We start from the raw sequence: 12,904 nt of genomic DNA, 5'->3' as shown, positions 1-12,904 counted from the left end.
ATTTTGGAAACGGCAATATTAGATTAGTGAGGAAACTATTTAGTCACTAAACTACATTTAGTCAAACTGCATTAAACTATTCAGTCAAAACTACATTTCCAATGATTTCAATCTGATTATTAAACTATTAATAAGTATTACAAAAGAAAATATGATATGCACAATACTGGTATTGAAGAATACATTAATATATATTATACATGTCATATGTACACATAAATATTTACTAAAGATAAATACATTGGCCAATGTGGAAAATTTGTTGTTTTTAAAATGACAATATATAGATAATGCAATTCTATGAAATAGTTTTTTATATCATTTTCATGGAACGTGTGTTATGAATCATTCAAAAATAGTTCAGTTTTCATTATTCTTTAGAGATGTTGAATTACCAAGAAAATTTGAAAATTCAAAAATAGCTTTTGGAACTCTAGATGTAAGTGTTCCTGACAAGTACACCCAAACCTCGTTATCTATACCATATCAACGTTAAATCATTTAAATGGAGTTTAAGGAAGAGAAGGAATATCTAAAATTATTTAGAACATTGAAAGGTTTCAGAATAAATTAGTTTTTGTTCGCTATTTTACCTGGGCATACCATAAGGACATTAAAAAATGTACATGGAGAAAAAGCTTTTCCAAGTATAAGGTCAACATCTAGTTTTAGGAGAAGGTGGCAGGAATTCAGTAAGTAGGAAAGAGGGTATCAATGCAGATATAATTGTCATAATTCACAAGGATTTAGGTGTAAAACATCTTGGATCTTCACCCATAAACACAGGGGACAGCATAAATGTTTTAAGCTCAGTTTAGACCACTAAGTTTAGTGGTGGTCCCCAAGGACAGTGACTAGAAAGCCCAATTAAAATGTCTAAGGAGACCTAGTGCACTTAGGCCAGTTTAGGCTGTTGGCTTAAGCAAGGGGGATAGTGTGTGGGCAGCAGAATGCCCTGGGCAATTGTTTTATTCTGATACTAAGTTTGGTTTATGCAGAGGTTGATATCCGGATTGAAGTGAAACACCAAGCAGTGGTTAGAGATGCAACTATAAGGTTAACTCCTTAGGATATGGGATTGAAAAGGTTTGGGGTGATGTTCCTGGTCCCAATGAATGTAGGTGGGGTTAGGGAAATGGGACAAGAGTTTTATTTTATTAAGTTAGTACAGGCAAAACGAGGGGAGAAGATGAGATATCACTCATTTTACAGCGGTGTTCAACTTGGCTAGACCCACTCAGGACTGGAGGTAGCAAAGGAATTCCAGATTCTGGCTGCTGATGATTTGGGGCCTCAAATATGCTAGACTGGATTAAAATAGCCTACACTTTGAACATCTGTTTTAGCAGCCAGCTAAGAGTGGGAAATGCAAGGACCATTTAACTATTAAGTACATCATATGCATGGATTGCAAAGGGATCTAAACCCACAAGAAGGAATGAAATGGTTCTACTTTCAAAGGATACAAATGTGAAATTTTAGTGAACAATGATTCATGTTCTAATTAGCAGACCCAAATCTTCTTTGAAAGAGATAGCATGGTGTTTCCCAGTTTAGAACAGGCAAGACTGAGGAAAGTTATATTCACTATCTCCTTGGTCTGTGGATTTACAACTAGTTACCACACAAAGTAGAGAAATGGCAGTCCAGTGACTCAGGGTCAGGTTCCCTGACACAATGGTCAGAAATATTCTCCACTGGGTTTCCACTTAGGTCCTTCATTTTGCAAGGGAGGAAACTGAGGCTGCTTCTGAGTCATGCAGTAAGTCAGAAATGCCATCAAGGTTATATTCCTGTCTAGTAGACTTTCCGCTGTATGATATTTTTAGAATTAATTACTATATACATGTCTTTTCTATATCACATGCATACCATCATCACGATTACTTCTTCTGTTTCAGGGACATTCAGATAATGGCTCACTCTTTATTTTTCAAAAGGTTCCCTGCTTGAAGCTTTTACTGTGGATTGGACAATTTATAATTTATGAGAAAGTAATGTGAAGTTAGGAAAGTAAATTTCAGGCATTGACAGGCAATCCCTGTTAAAAGCATTTTTTTTCCTGTATTTTGTGGTGTCTAATAGCACACCCTAATCACACCTAACTGTCTGCTTTAAAAGTTTCACTAAAGCCTACTTTTTAGCAAGTTGCACTAATGGCAAATCTTGTTGTTAGAACAAGTAATATGAAGGCATTGTAGGAGGTGATAATCCTTTTTATAGTTTATAAAGTTCCTGGGCACACACCCTAGATTCATATACTTACAACTTCCAAAGAAATTAGTCTTTGAATGAATATACCTTGTTTTTCCTTAACCAGAGGATTGTTTTTTTCTGAAAGTTAAAAGAAACAATTTAAAGTATCTAACCCTGGTGTGATTCCATCCTATGTGGCTGTTCTCTGGGGCAGTGGTCATTTGCCTTCCCCTGCCTTATCTCCCACCTAAATGCATGCTGCCAGTTCATGGAAGATTCAATGGACATGTACATGATCCCCCTGAGCACCCAGAACTATCTTTTTGGTTGTGAACTAAAGGTTGACAGATTATCACTTTAACATGAATAATGATGAAAATGAACACCAGTTATCTCTAAGAATGGTCAGTTTACGTCTTGGCTAACACAGTGAAACCCCGTCTCTACTTAAAATACAAAAAATTAGCCGGGCGCGGTGGCAGGTGCCTGTAGTCCCAGCACTTTGGCAGGCCGAGGCGGGCGGATCATGAGGTCAGCAGATCGAGACCATCCTGGCTAACATAGTGAACCCCGTCTCCACTAAAAATACAAAAAATTATCCAGACGTGGTGGCGGGCGCCTGTGGTCCCAGCTACTCGGGAGGCTGAGGCAGGAGAATGGCATGAACCCGGGAGGCAGAGCTTGCAGTGAGCCCAGATCATGCCACTGTGCTCCAGCCTGGGCGACAGAGCGAGGGAGACACTCCGGCTCAAAAAAAAAAAAAAAAAAAAAAAAAAAAAAAAAAAAAAAAAAAGAATGGTCAGTTTAGAGACTGGTACAAGGAATGAATTTAACGTTATTGAATGAAACAGGGATAATGAATTATGAAGGCAGGTCAATTAAAGCAACACTGGCAATGTTAAAAAAAAAATGTCTGTACAGCCAACTGTTTCCCTGGGAGATTTTAAATAGTACTATCCATGGTCTTAGAATTGCAGTGTAGTTCAGACCTTTTGCCTATTAGTAGACAGCACTTTTAGGCTGTGGAGGAAGATGTGGAGTGAGAAGATGAAGAGGAGGAGGATGTGAAACTAGAAAGTATATCTGAAAAGTGATCTGCCCCGGGAGTGATAGCAAGTTTCCACAGAGAAAAGTACAACATACTGCTGGTGAAGAAGAAGATGATGACAATAATTTTGATGATGAAGAAACTGAAGAAAACTCCAGTGAAGAAATCTATATAAGGTACTCCAGACACTTTGCTGAAGTTGCTTATCAGCTTAAGGAGATTTTGGGCTGAGACAATGGGGTTTTCTAGATATACAATCATGTCATCTGCAAACGGACAATTTGACTTCCTCTTTTCCTAGTTGAATACCCTTTATTTCCTTCTCCTGCCTAATTGCCCTGGCCAGAACTTCCAACACTATGTTGAATAGGAGTGGTGAGAGAGGGCATCCCTGTCTTGTGCCAGTTTTTCAAATGGATATTAGACAAGATATATTTCTGAGGCCATGTTGGGGCTGCAGCATGATAGGCAGAAGTCTGGGGATGATGGAGTAGTAAGATAGAAGGATCTCGACACTGTGAAGCCACCAGACCAAGGCTACACTGCTACGCCTGGACTGTGTTACCTGGTCTGCCCCTCATTAGGAAGAAACAAACCTGCATATAGTTTACAATATTCTGTTATTATTGATCATAATTTACCAGTTAAGATATTTTTTAAAAAGGAAGCCAGATATAAAAACTTATTTTAACTCTTTAAGGGCTTTAAAAAACAAGGTGAATGGAAAATTGTGCATTTCTTCCTGTTTCTGTTTAAAATCTGCGATCCCCTTAGAGAGGCTGTATAAAAGATGCTGGGAGCTTTTACAAAATATTGTAGCTGAACAGTCTTATTAGAAGTCCTCTCAGGATAGTCTGTTTTCCGTGGGTGATCCTTTCACGGTAGATATTAAAACTCAAAGCTAAACCTTCACAATGACCATCCTCAGTATGGGGCTTGGGATCAAGGCCTATGTACAACTGTGAAAAAGCTTTATACTTTAATTTCAGCTTTTTAAAAGATCTCCCAAAGTATTGGATTTCACTAAATGATCTCTTTCTTTTCTTTTTTCTCTACTTATTGTAAATATCCACATTATGTTTAAGTTAGTCTGTAGATCTACATTAGAAGAGATACTGTTAATCAAAAAAATGCCTAAGAAGTAATAAGCATGTGAATTTATTCCCAATTTTACAGGCTAGTGAAGGATTTTGAATTATATTAGATGACACAAATAATGTTTTAGGATGAGAAATTGCAAAACTAACTCATCTCAAAGTACATGTCAGTTTGGATGAATGTTTTTTCATTATAACAGTCTAACTAGTTTTCGTGTATATTATTATTTGTTGCCAGTGTCCAAAAATTCGCATTTCATAAAATGTGAATATTTCTATTTGCATTATTGCTAAGAAGAGATTTGTCCACAAGCTTTTATGATGCAAGAGATTTAACCTAAATCCAAAATTTAATTACAAATAAGGTTGTGTTGACTCATCCTTATGCATTTCAATTAGATGGGAAACACACCAGCTGGGAGCTCTCCACTTATAGATTAAGAAACATTAATTTCAAGATATCCCAGCATATATAAAAAGGATCCAAATCATCATAGCCTCTCAGTACTTTTATTTTTATATACCTATTTGGCATAATACATATTTTTCCATGTTGTCTAATTGTAAAGATTTAGTGGCAGAAATAGAAGTACCACAATGTATTGGCTTAGAGCATCCCCAAGCAAGTTCATGTTATAAACTTATCATTTCAAAAGCCCTGTAGTTCATAATTCTTGAATTTTACTAAACTCATAGAAATATTTTTTATTATCTTGTGCTTTGTTTGTGTGTGTTAGTTATCAATACAAAAAAAAGTTTATTTAAAAGGCCTCAGATGATTATTTTGATCCTTGGAGCTTTCAAGACATTATCCTTCTGCACTATTGGAACAAATTAGACATTCTGTGAGAGATGCGAATACAACTTCCAAAGCTACATTTAATTGCATAATTTGTAATAGAAGCTGGATATGGGCACTGCCTGCAGAGTGATAAACAATCCAGAATAATCTAATCAGCATGATCATTGAATTTTTATTAGTCTTTGGTTAGTTATCCATTAATATGTGAAGGAACCCGTCTTTGTGCCTTTATCTTTCACTACGGCACCTTTTTAAAGTTACTACAGAGAAATTTAGAGAAAACCAGAAAATGAATATCTCTAATTTACTTTAAAATCTAGCTCTACATACATCTTCTCTTGAAAATTTAACTCTGCATTGAGCAGGCCCCAGATTTTACTAATATGTTGCATTTGCTGTGCATACAGTGTGGGTTAACCTTAGCATGTACCTGATATTACTCAATTTTTATATTTGCCAATCACAAAAATTTAGAGAAAATGAAGGTGAGCAACACTTTCTCTTCCTTTTTCCATCTTTCATATCATCTGGAGATAACAGAACATCTTAGTCCTAATTCTTTCATTAATAGCTGAGTGCCAAATCACCTCACTTCTTTAGCTCTCGATTTTCTCATCTGTAATATATAAAGTGGTATGACAAGAAATTTTTCGAAGGCCCATTAGTACCTAAAGTATAGGAACAAAATCAGGATCCCTACAAACTTAGTGGCTTAAAACAGCACAACTCTTTGTCTTATATTTTTTCATGTCAGAAATATAAAATGTCTCACAGGGCTAAACTCAAGATGTTGGTGGGGTTGTGTGATGTCTTGGCCCGTGGCTCCTTCCTCCATTTGCAAAGCCAGGAGTATAACATCTTTAATCTTCTTTCTCTCTCTCGTTCTCTCTGACACATTAAAAAGACCCTTGTGATTACATTACTCTCACCCGTGTAATCCAGGATGATTTTTTACATCTGCAAAATTCTCATTCCTATATAAAGTAATATATTTGCAGTTTCAAGGGATTAGGATAGAGGCCTCTTTGGGGAATTATCATTCTGCCTCCACACCAATGAACCCTGAATATCTTGCTTGCCTTTGCTTTATAAAACTACCATCACTAATTCAATATCTTGGCAAATTTTTCTCCTTTAATATTGACTGGTTTCCCCAATTTCCTGGTTTATTTCTCTTACTAAGAATAAGCACAAGTGAACAGGTAAGAGAAAATAAAAATGACAACCTTAAGAAAGTTCCTAAAATTTAGGAAATGTACAGTTTTCACTCATGGACTCTGGTCTAGATTTCGTGACTATCTAAGTTAGATGCTAGGTGATATTAGATGCCACTCCTCAGAGGTGGTCCTAAAATTACCTCTTAGAGCTCAGAGCTCCATGGAGACTTGGGGAGAGCAGCACTGCATTTCAGTCTTTCAATGGCATTCTTACCCACATTTCTGGAATGAGGGGAGAGTATCTAGACAATAGCTTCTTAGTCCTCCTTTAATGAAGACCACGACCACATTCTCTTTTCTGGCACAAGAATCTTTTCATTGGTTCAAATGTCAGAGATAAAATCATTTTTCTTCTTCTATGGTTGCCTTCACTTGCTGGTGCTAAAAGTAGTCACTGCAAGACTAGTTTACTTCTTCAGTATAATTTGTCTGTTTTATTTTCTTTTTCTCTTTTAAAAATTATAAACATACAAGTTGTACTTAAATTCAATGTCATATTTTTAACTCAAATAGAACCAATGATTTGATTATCTTGAGTACTAAGTATCTGATGCTCTAATCCAAGTTTCTTTCTCAAACATAGCAACTATCATCAATTGGTGAATACCTTCCAGACTATTTTTCTATGTATTTTCAGATGTATTTAATTATGCATGTATGTATGTATCAATGTATACTTCTCTTTTGTGGAGTTTTAAAATGATTGATGTCATATCATATACTATATATATTATCCCAAAACATTTTTGTACTTAGTAAAATATCTTGGTAGTCTTTCAATGTCCTCATCTATTGATTTGCTGTATTATTTTTTATTGATGCATAGCATTCTTTAGTATAGGTGTACTATTATCATTTCCCTGTAGGATCAACAAATGATTACCAGTATTAATCCTGTTGTAATCACTGGAGAAGTTAGCATATTTCTATGTCTCTAGGGTGGAAGATCCTGATCAAAGAAATGACATATAAAAAAATCAAGATATATCCCATACTGTGGCTTTAAAAGATTGAATTAATTTTTAACTACTCAGCTGTCCATGTGAATATGTTCCTTAAATTTCAACAATACTTGCCCATTTCATAGATGAAACTGTCAAACATCAATGACTGTCTCTGTCATTAGAGACTACAAGACTACAGAGCTCTGTAAGACCAGGGCCATGTGTACTGTGCCCATCACTGTATTGTCTATATCTAGCTCAGCACCTGGCATATAACCTTCCTTTAATATGTTTCTTGGAATGAATGAAGAAAACCCTAAATGAAATGACATTGTACAGAAGTTTTCATTTCATTAATCCTTACTCTAAAATTTATACAGTTTTAATATGGGAACTCAGAACGTTTCTACATTTTTGAAAATCTGAAATTAATTATAAATAAAAGTGGTGCTTTAGGAAGGAGGAGCAAGTGAATAGAAGAGAAAGGGGACAAATATCCAAGGGTCTGAGAGAGAATATTTGCTCCCCAAGTGACTGGACAGAAAGGATATAGAAATGACATCAGGGGGATTTGCAGAAGGTTCAGCTGCACCTCAAGCAGTTGCCAGAACAGCACAGTGAACTCAAATCCCTTGGAGCCGTGGCCTTGGAGCAGCACGAATGCTGATGGCTCTGTCTAGAACATGCGACCCTCTGTAACCAAAGCCAGTAGCTTCAGCAGAATCTCTGTCTTCACCCAAGGTGACTGCATTGGCAGCAGTAAAGGTGGCAATGCAGGAAGGATTTCCAGGCCAGGTATGGCACTATATGCCCCAGAAGTGTGCAACCAGGTCACCTCATCCCAGTATATCCTGAACCTTCTCCCTTGTTCAGCAGCAATAGCAGCAGCAGCAGCAGCAGCAACTTTGTGCTCTCCCACCCAAGCCTCAGCAACAGCCACCCTTGAATAATCACATGATCTCACAGGCAGATGACCTCAGCAAGTCCTTTAGACAAATGAGCCCTAGCTGCCAAGGTTCTACTAAAGCAATTGACTCATCGGCAGCTGTTCCAGCCCCCACTCATCTCCCAGCACTGTCAGTGGACTAACTTCATCATGGCATCCATGGGTCAGTCCCTCCCCACCTCTAACTGTTCCACCTCTAGCCATGCACCACCTACTCAGCAAGTGCTGCTACACCGGGGCTACATGTAGCCTTCTCAACAGTTCCAGGTTTCTTACTAATCCCCCTGGACAATATCCTAATTCCAACCGGCAATATTGACCTTTCACTCACCTGGTGGCCTACAGATCCTGATGTGGTCAATAGCTGGCTCAGCCATCCCAGCAGCCCAGTTTATAGCCCATGATGCCTAACCAGCAGCAGGTGGCTTACCGAGGAATGATTGGGGTCCAGCAGCCACAGAACCAGGGCCTGCTCAGCAGTCAGAGAAGCAGCATGGAGGCCCAGATGCAAGGCCTGGTGGTTCAGTACAATCCATTGCCTTCTTACCAAGTCTCAGTGGGTAATTACTCACAAAATGTGGTCCAGCAGCCTTTCTACCAACTCATGCTGGCCACTGTGAGCCAGTTTGGGTAAGGAGGCCCCCCAACAGGGGGCATACCAGTGTACTACAGCATGATCCCACTGGCTCAGCGGAACCGTACAAGCCCTACTCTTGGGGTTTTGCAACCTCCTGGGTCTCAGCAGTACCAGATGCTTCAGTTTCCCTCTCCCTGCCGTCTACCACAGATGCCGCAGCAGCAGTCAGGTGTGTCACCTTCTGGAACAGGTGTGGTGGACATGCAGCTGAATTTCACTAATGGAGCCTGAACCCACTAAGAACCCATCCAGGGTCCAGTGGAGTCACTGTAAATACTACAGCATGGATCATGAGGGGCAGAAGCCTGGAGACCTGTACAGTCCTGACATCAGCCCCCAGGCCAACATACAAATGAGCAGCAGCCCTGACACATCTCCTACCCAGGCTTCACCACCTTCTCTTGTCATCAGCCTCAGTGATGGCTGTCTGCATAGGACTCAGTCCCTTGCTTGTCCTCCGACGGTTCCCCTGGCCTGGGGGTCCAGCACAGGGTGATGGGTGCTACTCCCTCTTAGGCCAACCTTTAGAGTACAATCTGTCCATCTGCCCTCCCTTGCTCCATGACCAGTCAACTTACACAGTGCACCAGGGACAGAGTGGACTGAAGCATGAAAACTAGGGCAAGAGACAAGCACTCAAATCTGCCTTCTATGACATGGGGACAGCAGATGTTGTTTTGGGGCAGGCGCCGGAGGTGACAGATCTCCCTGAGGGCGTCACCTGTATCGAGGCAGACAAACTCTTTAAGCAGCTTGCCATGTCCAGTGCCAAGACCCAGCTCAGGGGCTGCCTGGCAGGGGTGGAGGGGACGATGGTGGGACTGCTGAGAATGGCAACTGCTTGGACCTTGCTGCCTTGTGCACCATCATGGCTGTGTTCCCTAACCCACTGGCTGCTCAAAATGCCTCCCTTCATCTCAGCAACTCCCTGAATAGCATCAAACTTTGAATGGCCAAAAAGAACTATGACCTGAGGATCCTGGAGCGAGCCAGCTGCCAATAAATGGAGAAGAGGAAAGGAGCAGCCCAGAAGGGGTGGGGGCAGGATAGAGGGTGTTGAAGGATCCTGATAGACTGTGGATGGAGACAGAAAGTAAGGAGACTGACGCTAAACTGGAGCCTAAGACAGTAGTGATGAAGACTGAAACAGACGGACATCAACACTGGCATTGGATTCCTTCAGGCTCCCCTTCTTTAGGTCCCCCTTTTTCCCCTGGTTGGCCCCTCTGCTTCCTTCTTCTTCCCATCCACTTGTATCATTTTAATCTATTTTCTCTTCCATTTTTTGTTCAGGAATAAGTATTCTCCAATTTTTATTTTAAACATCTCAAGCTCCCTTTCCTTTTTTTTTTTTTTTTTTGAGATGGAGTCTCATTGTCACACATCCTGGAGTGCAGTTGCCTGATATAGGCTCACTGTGACCTTTGCCCCCCGGGCTCAGGTGATCCTCCTTCCTCAGCCTCCTGAGTAGCTGGGACCACAGGTCCATGCCACCACCCTTGATAAATTTTTTGTATTTTTTGGTAGAGTTGTAGTTTCACCATATTGCTCAGGCTGGACTCAAACTCCTGACCTCAGGTGATCCACCCGCCCTGGCCTCCCAAAGTGCTGGGATTACAGGCATGAGCCACCACTCCTGGCCATTTTTTGTCTTTATGAATGTATTTATATGGACAGAAATATGGACAGAATTATGATAAACAAAATTGATTTCCACATTCTCTCACTTCCTCATCTTGCCTTCCCAAATCCCACAGAGTTAACACTTGGAACTCCCCTCACCTCCAAGAACACTTGTATATTGTCTGTTTAATATTTGTGCCACAGTAACAGACACAGTGTTTAATTGCACAAATAGATGTTTGCTGGGTATATTCACTGTAAATTTTATTTAATCTGGTTTTTTTTTTTTATTTGAGGGCTATTTGGGGGCAAAGTCGATTTTGTTTTTAAATATAAAAAAAAATTGTCACTGGAAAAAAATACAACTCAGCATTCCATTGGAAGAATACTCAGTAATCTTTTGCCCATTACAAATTCTTTTCACAATTTTTCCTTAAGCAACACTTTTATTTGCAATTAATTTCAGATTTTAAAAAATGTAGAAATGTTCTAAGTTCCCAAATTAAAATTGTATAAATTTTAGAGTGAACATTGATGAAATGAAAGCTTCTTTACAAATGTCATTTTATTTAGGGTTTTCTTCATTTATTCAACCAAACAAATTGAAGGACTGTTAAATGCCAAGTGCTGAGCTAGATGTAGACAATACAGTGACAGGCATGGTGCACATGCACTGGCCTCACTGAGCTCTATAGTCTTGTGGAGTAGACTGTTATTAATGAAACTGTCATAGGTGCTACCAAAGCACAGTATGCAACAGGGTAAGGTTAATGGAACATGAGGTGTCAGGGAAAACTTCTCTGAGGCAATATACGGTGAGCTTGGCCCTAAACGAACAGTGAAATAGATGAAGAGTGTAGTGAGAGAGGGAGAAGAGAGAAAGCAGTTCACGAAGAAGGGCTATCTCATGCAAAGGCTCTGTGGATGAAGGGAATATGGTTGTATTGGAGAGCTAAGCAGAGTGCCTTGAGGTGGAATCAGAGAAAAAGACAGGGCTAAAGCCTACAGCGCTGCGGTTAATGGCAGTAGCAGACATTTGAGGAGGGGAATAACATGGTTAGAGTTGCATTTTGAGACGATCACCCTGCCTATCTTATGGAAACATGGTCCAGAAATGATGCTGAGAGACCAGTTGAGACCATTATATAGTTGTTAAGGACATCAGTATGACCAACATCAGGGTTACATATAAGCGATCATAAAAATATGGCTCAACGAGGGAGTCAAGGTGTTTTGAAGGTATCTTTAAGAACCAAGTGGTTAGTTTTGCTCAATTTTGTTTGATACAAAGTTGTAATTTAATTCATGAATAGTAACAGCTCTGACATTTTGCCAAAAGGGAACTTTACAAAACTGTGCACCACACTGAATAAACGGAAACCTTTGGATCTGGCTGAATCTACTAGTTAGTAATGCTGTTCAGAAATTAATATATGATCTGTGGCAATTTTTTTGGAATGGCTGTTTACTCAGAATTTTTAAACAGTATTTTATTATGGAATGTATTACATTTGTACTCTGAGGAAGCTTAAGATAGTTTGGTGATACATATAATTCTTTTGAATTTCAAATAACACATTTGGTTCATTCTTTCCTTCTTAAATTAGAACACATCTTCCTGGAAGAACTGGGTGGGCTTATGTTGTAAAGTTGCTTCTGTTTCAACTAATTCTGTCCCAATTAGGAGCCAATACTTTATATAAGGATGAAAATATTTGAAAATAATACCTTATACTTCTATCAAAAGTTGTATGTATTTCTTATTTTTAAATCTAAATTTTCTACTGTTACTGTCATTAGATTATGTATTTTAGTCACCATACATAAGTCATAGCCATTAAATGATTATTCATCTTAAAGCTATAGCTCCAAATATTGTCTATCCTGTGTGTATTTTTTATACTTTGTACAATAGTTGTATTTTGAGAGTAAAAGTTTTAGGCATAAGCAAATCCTAAAACCATCTGCAGTAAACCAATCAAAATGTGATTTCCAAAAAAAATGCTAAGGGCCAACACACTTCAGATCATTCTTATGTCATAGATTGGCAATGTGCAAGAAAATTCTGTTCCTCACTTCTTTGATTTTATCCCTTATTGTCAGTAGATTCAGAGACATGAGTTTGTATTTCCTTAGCCTGCTTCTGCTGCTTTCTACTCCTTTATTCATCCAGTCTTATATAAGAATACTTTTTCTTCTGTGATTCTTCTCATGTAACTGAGCTCTGACCTTCTATTAGGCCAGAGGCATCAATATTGTGATAAGATTCTTGCCAAACTTTTGCCCATGAGAAAAATCTCGGGGAGAATGAGGAAGTTAACTAAGAATTATGATTTTCATATTGTGAATAATCACGCACACCAAAAAAAAAAAAAACCCAAACTAAAATATCCC

The 12,904-nt window shown here is 38.9% G+C and overlaps 1 long non-coding RNA gene and 1 pseudogene across 1 annotated transcript in view; both read left to right on the top strand.

The window, feature by feature from the left end:
• LOC129471443 (uncharacterized) overlaps positions 1 to 12,904 on the top strand; it is a 351,175-nt gene that overhangs the window by 281,196 nt on the left and 57,075 nt on the right. The gene's annotated exons all lie outside the window — the stretch shown is intronic.
• On the top strand, positions 7,973 to 9,890 carry LOC129471439 (R3H domain-containing protein 2-like; annotated as a pseudogene).

Source organism: Symphalangus syndactylus, chromosome 2 (assembly GCF_028878055.3).
Source record: "Symphalangus syndactylus isolate Jambi chromosome 2, NHGRI_mSymSyn1-v2.1_pri, whole genome shotgun sequence".
In the NCBI taxonomy this organism is placed as follows: Eukaryota; Metazoa; Chordata; class Mammalia; order Primates; family Hylobatidae; genus Symphalangus; species Symphalangus syndactylus.
This window is presented reverse-complemented; position numbering and strand designations above follow the sequence as displayed.